The 18,544-nt window shown below is 40.2% G+C and overlaps 1 protein-coding gene across 2 annotated transcripts in view; it reads left to right on the top strand.

Moving 5' to 3' along the window:
• Positions 1-6,909: 6,909 nt before the first annotated feature.
• Positions 6,910-18,544, top strand: part of Dpn (bHLH protein deadpan) — a 48,827-nt gene continuing 37,192 nt past the window's right edge. The window contains exon 1 of one of the 2 annotated variants that reach the window (XM_077415252.1): positions 6,910-7,181. The gene's annotated coding sequence lies outside the window, so the exon portion shown is untranslated. The remainder of the gene's footprint in view (positions 7,182-18,544) is intronic. The other variant, XM_077415251.1, reaches the window with a different exon arrangement.

Raw genomic sequence — 18,544 nt, 5'->3', positions numbered from 1 at the left:
ATTGGTGAGAGACAGGGAGAAAGAAGTTGCGTCGTACAGGAGAAGAAAGAATGAACCAAGGAGAGAACGAGGAACGTTTCTCCGTAGTGAAGAAGGAGCGAAAGACTCGATTCGACGTGCTTCTTTGATCCTTGAGAGCGCCGAGACGACAGGGCGGGGGACAGAGCCGCTCATATTCCGACATCACTTTAGCTTCGCTTCGATCCTACTACTGCCACGCGACGGCCGTGAAGCGAAAGGAACACCTGCTCGCTTCGTTGACATGCAAGGAACATTTTTGAAGCGACGAGGATAACACGTTCGACAATGAAACCCTGTTCACATGTTGGAATCTCTCTTCAGATATATATGTATATAAACAACAATTAAGTTTCTCATAAGCGACATATAATACGATATGTATATGTTCAATTAACGAAAAATAATTTTTTTAACTTGTTCGCTCTCACAAGCAGTATTAATTTTTTTTTTTCGATATATCAAATAATTTAAAAATATTTTTGTTATTGTGCGTAATTACTTCTAGAAGAGAAATGGAAATTATTCTTTGTACACGACTTTCAATCGCAGTCGCAATTCTAGGTTTACGAATCCTGAATGCATCGAGATGCGCGGGATTCGTACAGCGGAACTCTAACGTGTGCTCCCGGATTCTCGATGCAAGAAAACCGTATCTTTCGAATGTTACCCTCAGCACATGACCCATGTCTCGCTGGCAGTCGAACTGGTTCCGCCTAAAAGGCGCCGCGGATATTTTTCTCCGTATCACATTGCACGATGCACCCGGGCACGTCTTGATCGTGCGCCGTGAGGTACCGGGCGATCATTTCGATCCGCGGAATCACGGATGTTAGCTCGTTCCACACGGTTTCGACATCGAGGAAGTTGGCTCGATCCACGTTGGTTGCTGGCTGGCAGTTGGCCCCGAAGAAACATCGCAAAACCTTCCGTCCGGTAATAACCGTTGCACCGGTGCTATCCAGTTATTACCAGCGAGCTTTGGCTCAGCGCATCAACCTAATATGTTTTTCAGGGTGGTCTGTTTAAACTCGCGGTGTTGCGCCGCACAAATATTCACCCACGGTTCACACTTTTCGACCCTCAAAAGCTTATTTGCGTAATCCGGAAATTTTTTAATCCAAACTTTAGGAAGATATAAATTCAGTAATTATAAAAGAGAGAAAAATTATGTCGATAGTTTTTCCTACGCAGTTGCTACATAAAAAAATTTTGGACTATTTATTATATATAAATTATATATTATATATATATATATATATATATATATATATAAATTACCAAAAATTTTTTTACTTTTATTTATCTTATATTAATATATTTTCATTATCGTTAACGCTATATGATTGATTCTTTTATATGTGTTGAAACATCATCGGCTGTCAGAAGCAATGTACCATGAACTTTGCAAAAAACGTGCTGTTATTAAGCGAACGTGAAATCATTATAATTCATTAAACGCGATTTATGATCATCAATGCAATATTGGATCTGACGTTTCTTGTGTGTCGGTTCTAATGAATTAACGGAATCTCAGGCTATTTACGTTATGACAAAAATGCTTGAACAAAGTTCGCAAAAATTTCCATAAAAATTTGCTGTCTTATTGATTATAAATGTTTTTGCAGATGTCACACAATTTTCGCGAAAAACACCGAATACGTAAATTTGATAAATTATTAGTTTCTTGTTGCATAATTAAGAAAAACGATTACGAAAAAGTACTCTGCAAAACTACTGTATATGATGATATAACGAAGCTATACGTGATATCGAAGTAGTAATATCACTTCATTAATATCAAGAAAACATTCTATAAAAAAAGTTCTTAAACGGTATTTATATTCATTGCATAAAATTTTGTATAAAACTTAAAAATATATGTATATATGTAACATTGTGTATTATAATTATCAGAGTTACGTGTTACACTAAACTCCATAAAGAACGGTAATAAAAATCTATTTATACGTTAATTAGCATTGCTTATTATCTTAATCTAAAAAAGACAAGCTGCATTTTACTTAATTAATTTCAATAAATTACTAGTATGGTTTCTTAATGAGACACACAGCTTATCTCGCTTCTTAAGGTACTTTGAAAGTGTCAGAAATCTCGCGATAAATTATCTAAATTGGTCGCACCGTCGCTGAAAAGCCGCGTTTATGGCGCGCGTCCCATCGATACATCTCGAGTAATCAACCAGGATGTAGACATTGCTCTACGCATCAGGACAAATCTGGTGTTTAATTAAAATTGCGACGGCACGGCGGGAGTCTTTTGCGCGGCATCGAAACGTGTACTTACGTCGTTATCGCGTTTACATTAGGTAGTACATTAGTAGTACACTCGACATTGCGCGTGCACTACATCACGCGTTCCTCGCGAGGCGCTGTTAAACCGGGTGGCCGACGATAGTTCTGGACCGTATCATCCCGATGCCCGGCGCGTATCGTTTTCAAGGTGGACTCGTTTACCCGGATACGCGACGCGGACGGTGCGCTGCGTGCCTCCTCGCGAATCTCGACATCGATCGTATCCTCTGCGCGCGTATCCACGCCCTCCCACCCTCGCGAGCTTGTGCGGTCGCGCGCGCTTTTAATGGGCCCGCATTAATTTTGTAATTAAATCGTCGCGGATAATAACAGAGCATGATCGTGGGCGCCTCGATCGACCGGCAGTTCCACGTCATGACGAGATTATTAAGGACCAATTACAGCGCGCTTTATCGGCAGATAGACCGCATCGCGGATTTGCTCGGGCACCGACAACAGCCCTCTACTTACGCTGACAGTGATTTATGGTAAAGCTTGCCTACCTGGATTGCTTATTTATTGGAGAAATTAGCTATGGGCCTGTATGTCACGAAGAAGCGCTCTCTTGCTTCGGCGATATCGCGCGAGAGAGCGGATGTTATGTAGAGCATAAGTAAAAACTCCATGCATCAAGTGCAGATGCGGAAGAGAACAGAGGAAGAAAAATTTGAGAAAATCCATTTTTTCAAGAAGCGCTAAACAAGAACGGGAGCTATGGAGAACGATCTCACGGTATACGCTAGCTGAGTACATTAAGCATGCTCGAACCCGTTTTATTTCTTGCAGCCTCACAGTAATTTCGCGCTTGTATACTTATGCTCCCGTGCACCCGCGCGGAAAATCCGGGCTGCGAGATGCAATTGTGACGTTTCTCGAGATGCACAAATATTCAGCGTCTCATTACCGGATTTTGCCGCGTGCCGTGCCGTCCGAAGAATTCACAATCGCTCGCTTGTAAGCGTTTGAGAGCGCTCCGATTCCCATGATTCGGCCAGATTGACGCTCGCTCCTCGTTATTAATCGTTCGCCACGCAATCCCGATGACCTCGATTCGACGATTCTCTAATAGTGTAAATCCTCGTGGGCATTCGCATTCTCCGACGGCACGAGATAAACTTAATCGACCGTACCCCCGGTGCGCGCGAGCAAAATAATCGGCCGGCGGCCGATTGGAAGATTTCACTTTTAATTAAGTGGCCTCGGAATTAGCGACGAGAATCGAGATGTAAAATAAATTGGCGGGCAATATCTCTGGGAAACGATTGATCGTGCACGCGCATAATCGGCGCATTCGAAATTGATTCCGCGCCGATTATCACTTTTTTTTCTTATGCGCGCGCGTTGGTCCGCGTGCACATCAATGATTTAAACGGTCGATGAGAATTTATGACAAATAATATAAGCGGCGGCGCGAATATAAACGGGTAATTACATTATTTTATATACATGTTTTTATGATATTGCAAATTATATCCAAGTCAAAATAGCGTTTGATATATTTCTCGCGTTTAACAGCTTATACAATTTTATAAATAAGTGTCTCATGCATTTTGAATGTTGTGCCAACGGCGAATGTTAGATTGCGCGCAAAAGGAAGAAATCCGCTTAACAGGACAAAAAGTATTCGCGGAAAACAGCTGGAGAACAACAGGACGGATATTTTCAGAAGCTCGACTGAGCGCGGTAAGAAGAACAATTAATTTTAATTGTCCCATTCGAGCAGAGCGTAGGTACACGCCGCATGGCTAAAATGGCCGGAATACTTCTCAGTGAGTCCATTAAGAACCGCTCGTTGTAATTGCCGCGTCCACCGGCGTCCGATTCTTTCTCGTGTTTTCTCTCTTCGGGGTGCTTGAGATTTAAGTACTTCATGGCATGTTGCCTCAGCCACACACACCACACATGTTCACCTTCGCATTTGTCTATGTTCAGGTGTCGTATTTCCAAATGCTTTTATTACGGTATTGCTTATATGTATATGTATAAGGAATATATATGTGTATTGTTCATATATTTAACATTTAACTGAAATAATCGATAGTTACGCGCGTTATACATTATTTGTTTTTGGATTGTTAAAGACTCAATTTGCTTAAAAATTTTTGTCTGCGTAAAACGTAAATATTGCTGGCATCTTTATGTACACGTGTTAAATAAGATCATGAGATCATTCCTTTAATCCGCCGCAGTTGACGAAGAAAGACTGACAAAGGCCGAATTTATGTACAAAACGTGACCTAACCGGTCTGCTATATTCGCTTCCTGAGTACGCGATAACGACACCAGGAAATAACGCGCCATACCAGTTTCTCAAAATCCTCTGAAACTGATCTCTTTAGGACGTGTCGAGCCATCGTCGTGAAGTCTTAGCGGCGATTCGACGTACGAACTGTCAACAATAAAGTCTAATGGCCATCTCTGAACGTGTCAATACAGTATTTTGTACACAAACGTCACGATACAATGGTGGCCTGCAGCGTCGAGGAATCGGTGGAAAGCAAACATGTTATTTCGAGGCGTCAAGACGCCTGATGCGGAATGCACCGATGGGATTATGACGCGTTTGGATAGGATCCGTCTGCTAGGTGTTAGATATAGAACCGTTCAATGACGCGAAATCTGACTCCGACGATGAGAAAAATTATTATAGCTTTATTAGTCGACTGGGCAGATGTCTAAGTTTGCTCTTATCCTTTGGCTCCTAAATTCGTCTGGCCGATTTTTTCACGTCGCATTATTCTAATGTCAGCGAAGATACTTTTGAGAAGTAGATTTAATATTTATATCCGACAAGTATGCATAAACAATCGTCTTAAACTTTGTGATATAGCTGACATCAAAATAGATAGCCTGACATCGGAACCCTCGTGAAATCTGAAATACGGACGAAACGCGCGCCGCAAGTGACGAGAAGCTGGGTTGGTCGGAAATGATGATAGAGGCGAGGAATGGTTATGATGAAGAATTATTTGTACAAGGCAGGTGCTTCCCTACGAACGAACGTCTCGGTATTACGACATTCCACGTTCGTCGTCCCATCGCATCCGTCATCCGCGACACGTTAGAATCACGCGGTTGAAACCCCCCACGTACGTGCGGCTCGAGTTCAGATAACGAGAGGTATTCTACGGCGCCGCTGCGGCGTCGACGACTTACAATTTACAATAGTTCTCATTAACGTAGCTAACGACGCGACTTATTGAAATGCGCCGAGTGATGCGCTGAGTGGCGCGAGAGACGCGGTTGAATTCTGATCCGGGGCTAATCCGCGACCGGAAGCGAAGTACAAGCTGGCGCATAAGAATTTTTTTTTGGGAACGGAAGCTTCCTGTTCGTGTTTGAAATTAATGTGACATGAGAGGCGTATCTACATATTTTTTGAGATAAAGAACCGTGTTAAAGGTGTATTTATTTATGGCTATAACGTATAGGAGTATACGAATGTCTTGTAGCATATTCCAAATAACTTATTCCAGAATATATTGAATTCGAAATATTAGCTTGGTCACTTTTAAGTAATATATTGTTCCTGAAAACTGGTAAAAATATGAATGTTAACAATATGATTTTTTAGATTTTATAGATAAAATGATCAAACGTAAAATTTTTATATCAGCGACATACAGATATATGTATATGTTTCCGTTAAATAGTAAAATAATGGAAATGAGAAAAATAAGGTACCCATAAGAATTCCTCTTTCTTAAGATGTTATCATTGTTTATGATAGACTATAGATAGCGCACGATTGGTCAGCTGATAGCCCGGAAAGGCGTTCATAGTTAACCGCAGGCATTCCCTGGATTGCATACGCGTCACTATATGCGTACCCCCCGCGGTACGCAACCCCTAAGAGCGATGAATCTTAATGAGCAACGCCTCCAAATTATTCCGCGTGCCGGCCATAATTTTGGAGTTAGGAATGTGAAGCCGCCCGTCTAGAGAGGCGCGTGTAGATGTATATAAGAGGGAAAAGGTGGGAATAAAAATTTTAATTGGTACGTCGATTTGCATAATTGGTGCGAGCCTTGATGAGACGTCGCTGGTGTCTACCGTCACTCAACGTGACGTACGGTATAATTGCTACAAAGCGGTAACCCTGTGTGGCTGGACAAGGGATGGACAACATATCGTACATATATTACGTTTCCTCAAAGAAGTTAAAAAGTTAGTCACTGTACAATGATCTCAAGAATGATTTGTCATTACGTTACGTGGATATATGTGCTAACACATATACATATAGAATCAGCCGCGTGTGATAAGTGCTGGTTTACGGAATCAATAATATGTAGTTCCACGATCCGTCGTCAGCGCGAGAATATGCGATTATAAAAAATTCGAGAGTTATTTTTCCACGCGCATAATGCAAGTATCACGTTTCACGTTGGGACTCGCGGTTGGGATTCTCGCAAAATTTATCGCGGCACGCGCGTGGTCGGGGTGCAGGCGGGATACCTATTCCCGTGAACACACGCTTGGCATGCTGCGAGAAACGCAGAAACGACGTTTACCTCCCTTCGCTATTATATGCAGTGACGCTTTCACGTGTCTCGCGAGCGGAGCGAAGCCGAAGCGGGAGGTCCGTGTCGGGAATGGACATGCGTGTGCACTCGCCTCAGCTTGGCGTGAGGCAGTAAAACAAAACGAATGTATTCGGAAAGCAGGCGATTTCTCATCGTCCACAAAGGAAGAGTCGACTGTTCGGACAATAGAGGTACAGACACGAGGCTAGTTTACACGTAAATAATTCACCGTGTAGATAGCCATCTACCATTCCCGATTAAACGAGGTGACAAAGGAAGGAAGGATTCTCCTGCGGAAGACGATTACGCCATCGTTCGCTATGTTAAGTATTTTCAAAATATTGTACACTTGATAACTTCAAGTGTACAATATTTAGACATTTCTGATAGACGAGATTTCATACGGATAAAGAAACTTATGTTTTTATCATGCTTTTTGTTCGATATTTCATAAAGACGTTGCGTTATTAATAATCGTCGTATTGTTTTTCAATTTAAATTGAATATTTCTGTGTCTCAAACAATTATTTTTTGAAAGGTGAAACATAATATTACATATTATTCATGTACGCACGTTATCTGTCACTCTCCTGTTGCTATATCTTGAAAGATACGGTTGGCCGTCGTGTTATTATTCCAAGTAGTAACATGAAATATTTAGAATCCCTGCTGGGTCCTATAACAAGTTCTTCTCAAAATCTCGAGGCTTGGTGGCTTAAAAATCACGCAGGTAGGGCGAAATTCAAAAGTCTGCTTGTACATTTCATTCGAGATTTCATTGAATGAATAAATTATAACGGAAGAAGAGTAAGATAAATTATAACGAAAGAGAGAGTAAGATAATATGCATTCGTTGTCCCTCTCCCCCCGAAATTATATAGATATCTTAAGTTTTATCCGTACTGGATCGAAGTACTTAACTGACTAAACAATTATCATTTTGCTTGTATCTCATTGAATCGTTTCCTGAACTGTAATATTTTAATCGACGCACCTACCGCTTTCTACGTGAAAGGTTTCGTTCACAATATACGGCATTGCAAGTGAACGCATTATATGTCACGCATTGGTCGATCGAATTCAATGGCGTGACTTTAATCTTCGTTTTGCAATCCGAGTCTTTCACCGACTCGGCCATCTGCGCGGTTTTCTTATTACGCGGCCCTACATGCATCAGAAAGAATGATTGCAACAATTAACGCGCACTGGTTGTGTTTCATCAGTTGAGAGGGGCGTACTGTTGCCCGAGTTAACGTCGGGATCTTAACTCACATCAGACATGTCCTTTTGCGTCAGAACGGTTGTTGGTAATTTATATAAAACACCCTCGAAACCAATTCGTGCTTAATTTCGTTCAATATTTCTTTTACAAATTAAGTGGCTAAATAAAATTTACTAACTCTTTCGACTCGGGCCAAATTACTCTGACAATTTAATACTATTCCGAAAATCGATCCGTAATAGTAATTACTATTTTTCGTTTCCTTCATACACAACATCGACATTTTGTTCTTGATTTAAAATTTCTTAAAGCCACGTTTTGGGCGTGAATCGTTTAAAATCGTGATAGGAATTAAAATATATGCGCGTCCCGGGTAGCATCGATAAACTGTTCCGATGTGCACGTGAATTTTTCAACGCTCCATCGATCTTCGTTTGGGAACTCCCTCAACTCACTTTGCAATTTACTAATTGCTGCTTTTAATTAAGATCCAAGCATCGCTTTTATAACATACCTACCAAGACTGATGGCGGATCAAAGCAAATTTTATATTTAAACCGTTAATAGGTTTTTATCTTTACAATTTTTATACATCTACCAATCTACCGTCATCGAAGATTTATGAAAATATATCAAACGGATGAGAAGTATATATAAAAAATGGTACAAGCTAAATGATATGTATTAATGAATTAAATTGATCATTGAGGTTTACACAGCATTCGTCGCGGGCCCAACATTTTTGCCAGATTACATGGCATTACTTACTTATCGTCCGTATTATTCCAAACATCACGCGTCATCTTCTCTGCGCACCTGGCCAATTAAATGTGCGCAGTCCAACCCGCCCTACTCGCATTGTAATCGCGACGATGTCGGGTAGAAATTGAACGGGGAGCACACACACGGCACTTTCGATAACGCCCGGACATTACTCAGCCCGAAGCAGGTTTATGGGTGACGGTTCTCGGTGGCCGCGCGCTTCTCCTCGCGGCCGCTCGCGCGAGCCGATCGATCGCTTTCAGGAGTACGTAAGCCGCCGCGATAGCGGCTTAAAAGCACATTAAATAACCTTAAATTCAATTAACGAATACACCCAGCAAGCCAGCCAAATAATCGTCGCCGTGTTCGCGGAGTCTCCCAAGTAATTATGCGCCCATTCTTGGCTCTCGTCTCCTTCACACAAACCTGCGGCCGCCCGCGACGCTCGCACCGCCTACTGGCCATAAATCCACGTTTTTGTGTAACCATCTCCACTGATCGGGTCTCGGGGGAAAAGCAGTCGAGATTTCTCGCGTTATCCTCTTTCATTCAATTACTGTCACTAATCCTGCGCAAGTAAACTTTCGAGAAACGTTCGAGCTTTGAAAAACATCACTTTAATAAGAGTAGAAAATAGAATAGAAAAGTCGATCGCGATGTTTGAAGATTAGAAACTCGAAACTTGAAACTTGACGACACAAATTTACGTAATGAAGGGAATGAAGGAAAAGCTTTCCTGTCATATGCAAAAAAATCTGGATCAACTTAACGACCGTAGGACGTTTGGAATTGGATTGGCGAAGAGAGAAAATCAACTATCTAGTTTGATTAAAAGCTAACAGCGAGATTCCCCGTCAGCGATGCTGCCTCGTTCTTCGGATGCATAACGATGCTAGACTTATATGCCCCGGCGGGAGCTAAGGATCTTCGAACGAACATACGCTCCGTTAATTTCGTGTGTAGACTGGGACGGGTAGGCGGACCGTTTCCGTAAGGCCCTTCGGGAACGGGAAGGTGCGTGCTTCGCACGCTTATATCGTACAGTTTTTACTCGCGCCGAAGATAGCGCTAATGGTGCTCGCTGAGTTACGCGCTTCCATCGGCCGCTGGTTAACCAGCCGGTCAGTTATCCCGCTGTCAACCCGCTTCGCTTGGAGAACCCACCTGCTGCGAGTAACCTGGGGCATACACGCTCCTAAATCCCAAAAATGGCGGCCGCGAGCCGCGAAGGAAAGCACTCCTTCGTGTTTTCGGATAGTATAACGCTTGCCTTCGAGAGAGATGGCTCTAATTCCCGAACGTGCGGCGCAGACAAGTCGTATTGCAGTCGCATAACGAATAATATCCGCTATGCGTAACAGGAACATGATTGCGCTGCAATTCGAAAGAGAGAAAATACCTGCGCTTAATCCGCGACATTTTTCAGAGACGATGCGTGCAAGAGAACTCTCTCTCCGACCGAAAAGGAACGACCCTCTTACGGTTTAATCTCGCAGTCGCGATTTACGCGGTAATTCCAAATTAATCGCGTATATCGAAGTTAATTGCGCACACGAACCGTGGTAATCGGATTCGAACGGTAGCTATAATATCGCGTCATAGCTGTTTAATTATCTTCCAAAGTTTGTCTTTGGCGGAATTTTGATTCGTTAAAAAAAGATCATGCGCGCGACACGGCCGTATGCAAATGAATGGTCAAAAATTTAAACTTCCGGGTGTGGTGCTCGATCAAACGATTTGAATATATATATATACGTAGTCGAGCTTATCGTTTAACTTTGTCATGTATGGTAATATGGACATGTCGAAAGCGGAACAATGGAATCGACGGTGCGATCGAACGGGAGCCCTACTATGCAGCTCCGCATAAATACGAGAAATCGGGTATAGTAGCGAATAATTTTCATAAATCTCAGTCGAAGCGTATCGTAAATATCGCATCGAGAATGTCGAGTAGCGGATTCGTTCCCGTTTCGTCGATTTATTAGATTATTAATGCGAACAAGAAAGAGAATTATTTCTTTGGGAGAAAAAGTTTCTCTACCAGACGTTGTTATACCGACAAATATTGTTAATGCAAATATGTTTTATTAATATTGTCACGATTGTAATAATTTTGGACAATTATTTGTTTTTGATGAGCCTTATATGTATAATTTTATTTTATCGATTTAATTTAGCGCGACTCCCTTTTTAATATATCTTTAACTGATGTTAGAGAGTTTACGTCTGCCGATTATTTTATTTATTTCGTTAATTGCTTATTGACTATTAAATATTTTCCGTTGAATAACTTAACGGGAAAGGTCACTTCGTAGATTTTAATTTTTTATTATGCAAAGGTGATTTTTAGCTATCTTTGGTTAATTATGCGCATGTTGGAGCCGTCCACGCAATTCGGCATCGTTAGCGAAGACAGCAGATAATTGAGAATATCACTGCGCGAGGAGTTTGGTAGTGGAATTTTTTCTCACGAGTAGCGAATATTCTCTCGTGTTTCGTTAATTAGTGGGATTCAGCTACGTTGAAAGTTTCCACGGCCCATTTTATACGTTACATTTTTGTATGTTACTCGCATTTTTATACGCCCGCAACATCATCTTGTTATCTCTTCACGCTTTAAAACTCGAAGTTATCGCGTATAATAAATGCACAAAAGTTTTATACTTTACATTTCGCCCGCAAAAAATAAGGTATATAAGATCTCTTTGACCATAAAAAAAAACCGTACACTGCTGAGTCGAGAAAAAACATCAAACTTAATTATCAAATAAACATGATAAAGGTCAATTTTAGAAATAATACTCTTAGCAGAGTATTAAAAGCTGAGATATCTTAATTAGGATACGAGAATTACTTTTGAGAGTTTGAGGAAAAACATATAGAAAGTAGCGTACTTAAATCTCTTTGAAAATATTTAAGCTTAATTAACTTCACGAATAACCTGAGAAAAAATATGTCAGGTAAATTTTACAAGTATTTTCAGGGGAGATAAGTAGTTTATTTATGAAATATACGTTTCGGCTCATGTAAGAGCGGAATTCCGTCGCGTGGTTATTGGCGATCGCGGTGGTGTGAGTTGGCCGCGAGTCAGCGCAATGCATTTCAACGCAGCCAAGTATATTTATTGCACCCGTGGCTCTCTATGCAGGCTGGCATTTCTCGAGAAAAATTACTGCCTCGTAACTCATGCAATTCGGGATCGTTTCTATTATCATTCGAAGCAGTCAGAACCGAAGACTATATAGGCATGTTTTGATATCGTAATTTTATTACTCGTTGAAATATTGTGCGGGCCAAATGTAGAATTAATCTGAAATCGTGAAATATTTACGTTCCTCCCGATTTAGATTCCCTAAATAAAAACGCGCGTTTATCGATAAGAGAGAATTGAAAATGTGGGCCTTTGTCAGTAACAATTAAATTACAATACGATGACTTTAATCAATTGATTATCAATTGTCGTTACAAATTTTACGGAAAAAATATAGAATTTTTACGATAATAACTTTAATATTTTTTTATTTGTAAAGATATTATAATATGTAGGATATTTATCGAATATAATAAAATATATCGTAATAAAATACTCTTGAAAAAGCACTTAAAGAGAACTCAAGTTAAAATTTTTTCAGACGGAAATACTTGCTGTGTTTTTCTTTGTGCCGATAATTCCCGCGTATCTGTGGCCCTTCGGGAATCTTGTATCGAAAGCTACCTTCCATTCACACAAGTGGAACCGAGGCGTTTCATATCGCGAGTTGTCAAATTAACTGCTTACTTGACGAGGGGCGAGAAGCCGGGAGAGGCGTAATGAGGAGGCAGCCCGAGGGTGGGTTTTAATCAAGAATCGATACATAACGTCGATTCTTGGCTTTGTGCTACCGCGGACAACAACAAACCATCCAGCTTAATAAGCTCGCGTCTATTCGTACCTTGCCTCGGGTAGCTGCACGGTCAATTATCAGGCCGCATAAGGCATCATTAGATAACGAGTCGGCAGATGTACTGCTCTGTGGCCGGCGCAGTGGCCGACATTGCGATTCGTTCTTTATGATCTTAAAATAGACATAAAATGATACGTTTGCTTATAGGCTACCGCCACATCAAACTTAATCTTGTACGTGACGAGAATTGCAATTTGAATTTGCTCTTTTCACAATTCGTTCGTATCACACGGTAACGTTTATTTAGTTTATTAATAATATGTTCCCGTACTCGTAACTTATGGACCCGTAACAGTGTACGGGCAAAGTATTAACAGTGGACAATCACTTTCACGCGACGTTTTTCAGCGGCGGCAACCAGCAATTAACCATTTCACCAAGTTAAACGCGCATTCTTTCAGGCTTTTTTTTGCGCAAGGTGCATTCGTTACGTGACCAGATGTATGATTAATTAAAGAGCATGCAAAGTGTGACAGACTATGATCAGGATCCGGATGAATGCCACCCAGAAAATCTCTCATTGTCCTCGAGTCGCATGAAATCGATTAATAATTTAATTTATGTAGAATACATACTTTTAAGATGTATTCTATATAATTTTTTTATTATTAATATTGTTCATAATTCTCTAAAGCTAAAATCAATGGCTATAAGTATAAATATTTAAGAAGTTGTAAAATTTTAGAAATAAAGATACATAATTGAGAAGAGAGAAATAATCTCATATTTATAGGCATCTAATAAATTCAGTAGTAATTTGCATTTGCTAAATGCAAACAAAAAATGTGCAAATGAAAAACACGCTTCATATTTTTATTCTTAAAATCATTTTGAAGCATTTCGGAAGGTTTTCCATCCGCTATTACGTAAAAAAAAGCAGTAAGAAGTTTTGAAATGTTAAGGTGCGATTTCATTGACGCTAGAAACCAGCGGCAGCGTCAAGAAAATGTAGTGGGGGAAGAAGTTCCGTTGAATTTTGCGGTACGCTAAAAAGTTGAGACGGTCTGAACTTCTTCCCCCACTACATTTTCTTGACGCTGCCGCTGGTTTCTAACGTCAATGAAAAATCGCATCTTTATATTTCTTTTCCTTTCCTGGTTTTTAAAAGTACTTTTGAAAACAATTGTAATAGGAGTCTACCAAAAAATCTCGGCAAAGCATCAAATAAATCGGCGTACAAGATGATACATCGGCGAAGATCGATGAACGAGGCATCTACACCTGGAGGATCGCCGCATCGTATAAAAAGGGACTCGTTACAATCCGCGCTCAAATTATCATTCCGTCGTGATACGAGCTTATTATATGCCACGCATGTAATGGTATCTCTGGCGATTACTGCGTCAAATGTGGCTTTGTTGGGTGATTAATGCCCTCCTCGTGGCTGACACCTCGTGGAGTTTAATTGCACCTTATTTCGCATGAATATGGATGCTTGCCTCCCGGGCCACGTTGCCGCAGAAGCAACGGCAGCAACCGAAGGTGGAAACACGAAGGCGGAAGAGGGAGGAGGAGGAGATGAGGGAAGACGAAAGTGTGGGCCACTTGGGAGAACGGGAGATGGTGAGAGCAGGATGAAAAATGCAATTACGATTTTGAAAAATGGGCCAAGCCTCACTCGAGAGAGAACGAGTACTCCCGGGCGACCGGTTTTAGAGCGGCGGCGTCTCAGGTTCCTAGATTAGATCGGCTGTCGATCGGTAATTGCGACGCGATTACAGATGTTTCCTTATAGCGACATTGAATTCCGTTTTTTGGATGGAGCTGAGCATTGTTTTTTACCGGAAATTACAGATTCCTTTGCAGCGTTTTTTATCGTATTTCTAATTTCGATGAAAGAATTTACGAGACGGCAAAATTTCAAAGCTCAGATTGGAATGGGATCAGATAATCACCCACTTTTATTTACATCTCCTTTTTTCCATAATTGGATCTTATCTGGCATCTCTGGCGCGATAGTCGATCGCGGCTACCGTGCGTTCTCTCATAATAGCCGTAGCGCATAGATTTTCGATGAAGCAACACCCGCCGCAGAACGAATCACCAATCTACCGTGATGCTTAAATTTTCAAAAGAATAATATTTAAATATTTAATATAATTTTCATGCGAGTGTTAATAATGTAATATTATATATTTAGAATTTATATACCAAAGACGTTACTGGAAAAATAATTTTTATTTCCATTTCTTAACCCTCTCTCATTGGAAACACGTAATTTCTTTAATTTAAAGATTAGTAATAAACGAGCACTAAAAATTATCTCGATAGATTTTAATTCGTAAACGACCGAGTCCATTTAGCACCTATAGCCGAGCGATTCAGCCATTATAAGTAATCTGTGGCCCATCTTCCAGTCAATGAAAAGCATAAAATTCTGCACGCCGCGACCATCGATAAAAACCTAATTACAAACTGCACCAATCCATAAAATGATCTAATAACAGCCCTACGGCCAAGAATCGGCCGAATATTACGAGGAACCATCAAGGAGATCGCATGAATTCTCCGAGTAGCAGTATGGGAGTTTGTTCGTGTTACTTTTATCCGAAATGAAACAGTGTTTGATGATTTCAATTATGATAGTCCTCTAATTTGCACTTGAGTCCTGCATATTAGCGGTTCAACTCGGAGAAAAGCATAATTGAGTCTCGCAAAAAAATGGTAAAACGCCCTTAATTTTTTTGGGCGCGGCCATGCAAGCAATGCATATTAATCGCTCATTGCAATTTTACAAGTGTCTGCACGAATCCTTAACCGTTTCACAAAATACAAATATTTGTAAAAAATTTAATTGTGGTGTATTTAATAAATCGCGGCGAGCATACGAGTATTTAATTACTGGCACGGAAAAAGACACCATATGCGTTTAGGGAATATAAATGCCCAATTTTATTTCGTTACTTTTATAAGACAACTCGGAGGTGCATCGCTATACTACAGCAGGTTTATCCGGATAAACAAATGAGCCTCGTTAAAAGTGTACATTATTGAATCGTTTGAAAACAACGTTCCACCGATATGGTCCCGCATGCAGCGCTTGATTTTCAATTAACTTTGCGTGCTGAGAAAAATATGTGAACAAGGCGCGAATAACGCGGTGCATCTGCGCCGCGATTTATCACGACGCGCTACGGTCGCAGTCCCGAAATTAGCATTTATGTTTCACGGATGCAACAACCTCGCGGACGCTTAAAACAACCTGCGTGGGACCCGCGCCCGGTGCCGAACGTAATGAAAATCGAAAAAGTCGCCATGTCACGCGGGTCCGGCGAGAGATGCTGGATACGCGACGCTTGAAAGAACGGTTCCAGCTGTTGCCGCGTACGACGAAAACTCGCGACTCGAATTCGACGGCTAAGTATATAAATGTAGATTTACGAGACGGCACCGCGGGGACGATGAAGGTGCGTATCGATCTGGCTACGCACATTCCGCTTAATGGTCTTTAACGACATCCTAAATTACAGTCGTATTTCAGGATGCTCGAACAAACGATTACGAGCTACTATTTCACCGTGGGTGCACCGCATGGAGTCGCGTGGTCATCGTAACGCGCTCCCGCTTATAATCCAGTGTCGAGAATAGGATGTAACGCGCTCAATTACGTCTTATTTCTGCTATTTTTCTTACTGCAATAGAGAAAGCTCCGCATTTTATGATCACGCGTTAAGGCCTTTATGAGACAATCAAATATATATTATCGATCTCTTGGCCGAAAATATCGTACGCAGTATAGATTGCTATCGCGGTTATTTAATGGTTTATCGAAAAATTTTTTGTCGGAGAAAGAACATTAACAGAAAGTGCTTAATATCTACCGAATCAAGATAACTGTGCAAATACGTTCATGGATATGTTTCAAATTAATCGTTTTACTCGATCTTATATAACATGGTGTAGTGATCGAGTAGCCTGGAAGGTCGATTGAGGAGATCGGATACTGATATCGATCAGAGAGGATGTGGTCTTGAGAGAAAAGATGTATACCCTGATCTTAGGTATTGCTTGAAACCGATAATTCTCCATTCAACAAAGGCCTTAAAAAAGCTGTGGCTATATCATAAAAAATTGCGGTTGTTTCAATTATGATAGAGGAGAGTGTCGGACTGTTTGTTCTCTGATACAAGTGTGTGCTGATACATGACACGCCTTTAAGTAAAAATATTCGCGTATAATGATGAAATGCGTAAACTACGCGATGAACAAAAAATAGATAGACGAGAAATTCAAAATAAGATTTCTTTCGAGAAAACTTTGAGAACAATTGAAAAATGTATCACGCGAAAAAGACCTGAGTCTGTTGAAAATTAGCAATTCAGGGTGAAGTATAATCGCTACGTTAAATATTTATACGCGGCGGACCCATAAAAATTGAGGAAAGGGGACCGGGTCGAATCTGAAATTTGATAATGCCTTACTCAGAGCAGACGCATATTCACCCGGAAGCCGCGAATTATGCTGCGGTACACGTATTACCTTGTATCGCTGTAGGTGCTTCCGTGTACGGTCTTGTGTACTTTTCGCAATTGCTCAGCAATGTAATTTTCTCGCGATTCGTGCATCAGTCATAGCAGCTTACAATTATCAGGATTTATCGCATTTGGCATTTACCTGGGCGTATATCTTTGTATTTCAATTGTGTCCTTTACATTGCGAAGAAGAAAATTGCACTGCATCACAGAAATACTTAGAACGGATGTATCTTTTCGTATATGTGTGTAATGACGATATGATAATGCTTCATAAATATTTTCGAATAAACACATTTTCTGAATTGACGATAACAAATGAAATTATTTCGACTTTGTTAAAGACGATTAACATGATACGTATAAAAAAAAAAATTCAATTATCGTTTATATAAAAATATCTAAATGAATACTTCCGTATAATGAGATCGAGTGTATAATGCACGAGGATAATTACATGTATATGCAACAATCTATTGCTGTTAATAAGTAACCCTTTCACAAGAAAAAAACAACGCTAAAGGATCTTCACCTAAAAATGTCCTAAACGCATGTAATTTTCAGGTCCACGAGAAGCAAGAAAAGGGATAATAGCGGTGAATTTAACATTGTAGCCGAATAAATTAGCATAATTTTATCACGAATGCGACATTTAATCCAAGATACCGCAGGACTCGGTAATTTCTACGGCGACTGTATAATTTCCTAAATGCCCGCTGGAATTAAATGTTTTGCATACCAATGCGATAGCTTCTCCTCTTTAGACTGCAGAAGTTCGACACCTTGGTAGAATCGAGGGCTCTTTTATCTCACGATGCATTTTTAAGGTGTTGAAAAGATTCGCAATTAGATTTTTAAATTGCTTTCTTTCATCAAATTTGCATTTTAGCATCTTGAAAAATATCGATCGTTTAAATACGACAACCAATAAACGAGCAACGTATTTATGCAACATTGTAAAGTACTTTGTTTTATAGTAAATGACACGATATACATAAAATAAAATAATGTCGTAATTATTTTCAATTTCAATGCAATGTAGAGAAAAAAAGATAACAAACTTAAACTATGTAGCAGAATAAATTAGCATATTTAAAGTACAGTCGGTCTTCTAATTAAGCAATATAGTAATTTCTCTAATTGTAAGTTTCAACAACTTTTTAAATGACTAGCAGAATTCCAAGAGATTCTTGTTTTATTCTCATTTATATTCATTCACGTTTTATCCGTTTATACTTTTGACATAATATTAAGAACACTAAATTCGTACATTATACATTCA

Source organism: Temnothorax americanus, unplaced genomic scaffold, assembly GCF_048541705.1.
Source record: "Temnothorax americanus isolate GAGA-0224 unplaced genomic scaffold, ASM4854170v1 Scaffold4, whole genome shotgun sequence".
In the NCBI taxonomy this organism is placed as follows: Eukaryota; Metazoa; Arthropoda; class Insecta; order Hymenoptera; family Formicidae; genus Temnothorax; species Temnothorax americanus.
The sequence above is the reverse complement of the archived record's forward strand: the minus strand, read 5'-3'. Positions and strand labels throughout refer to the sequence as shown.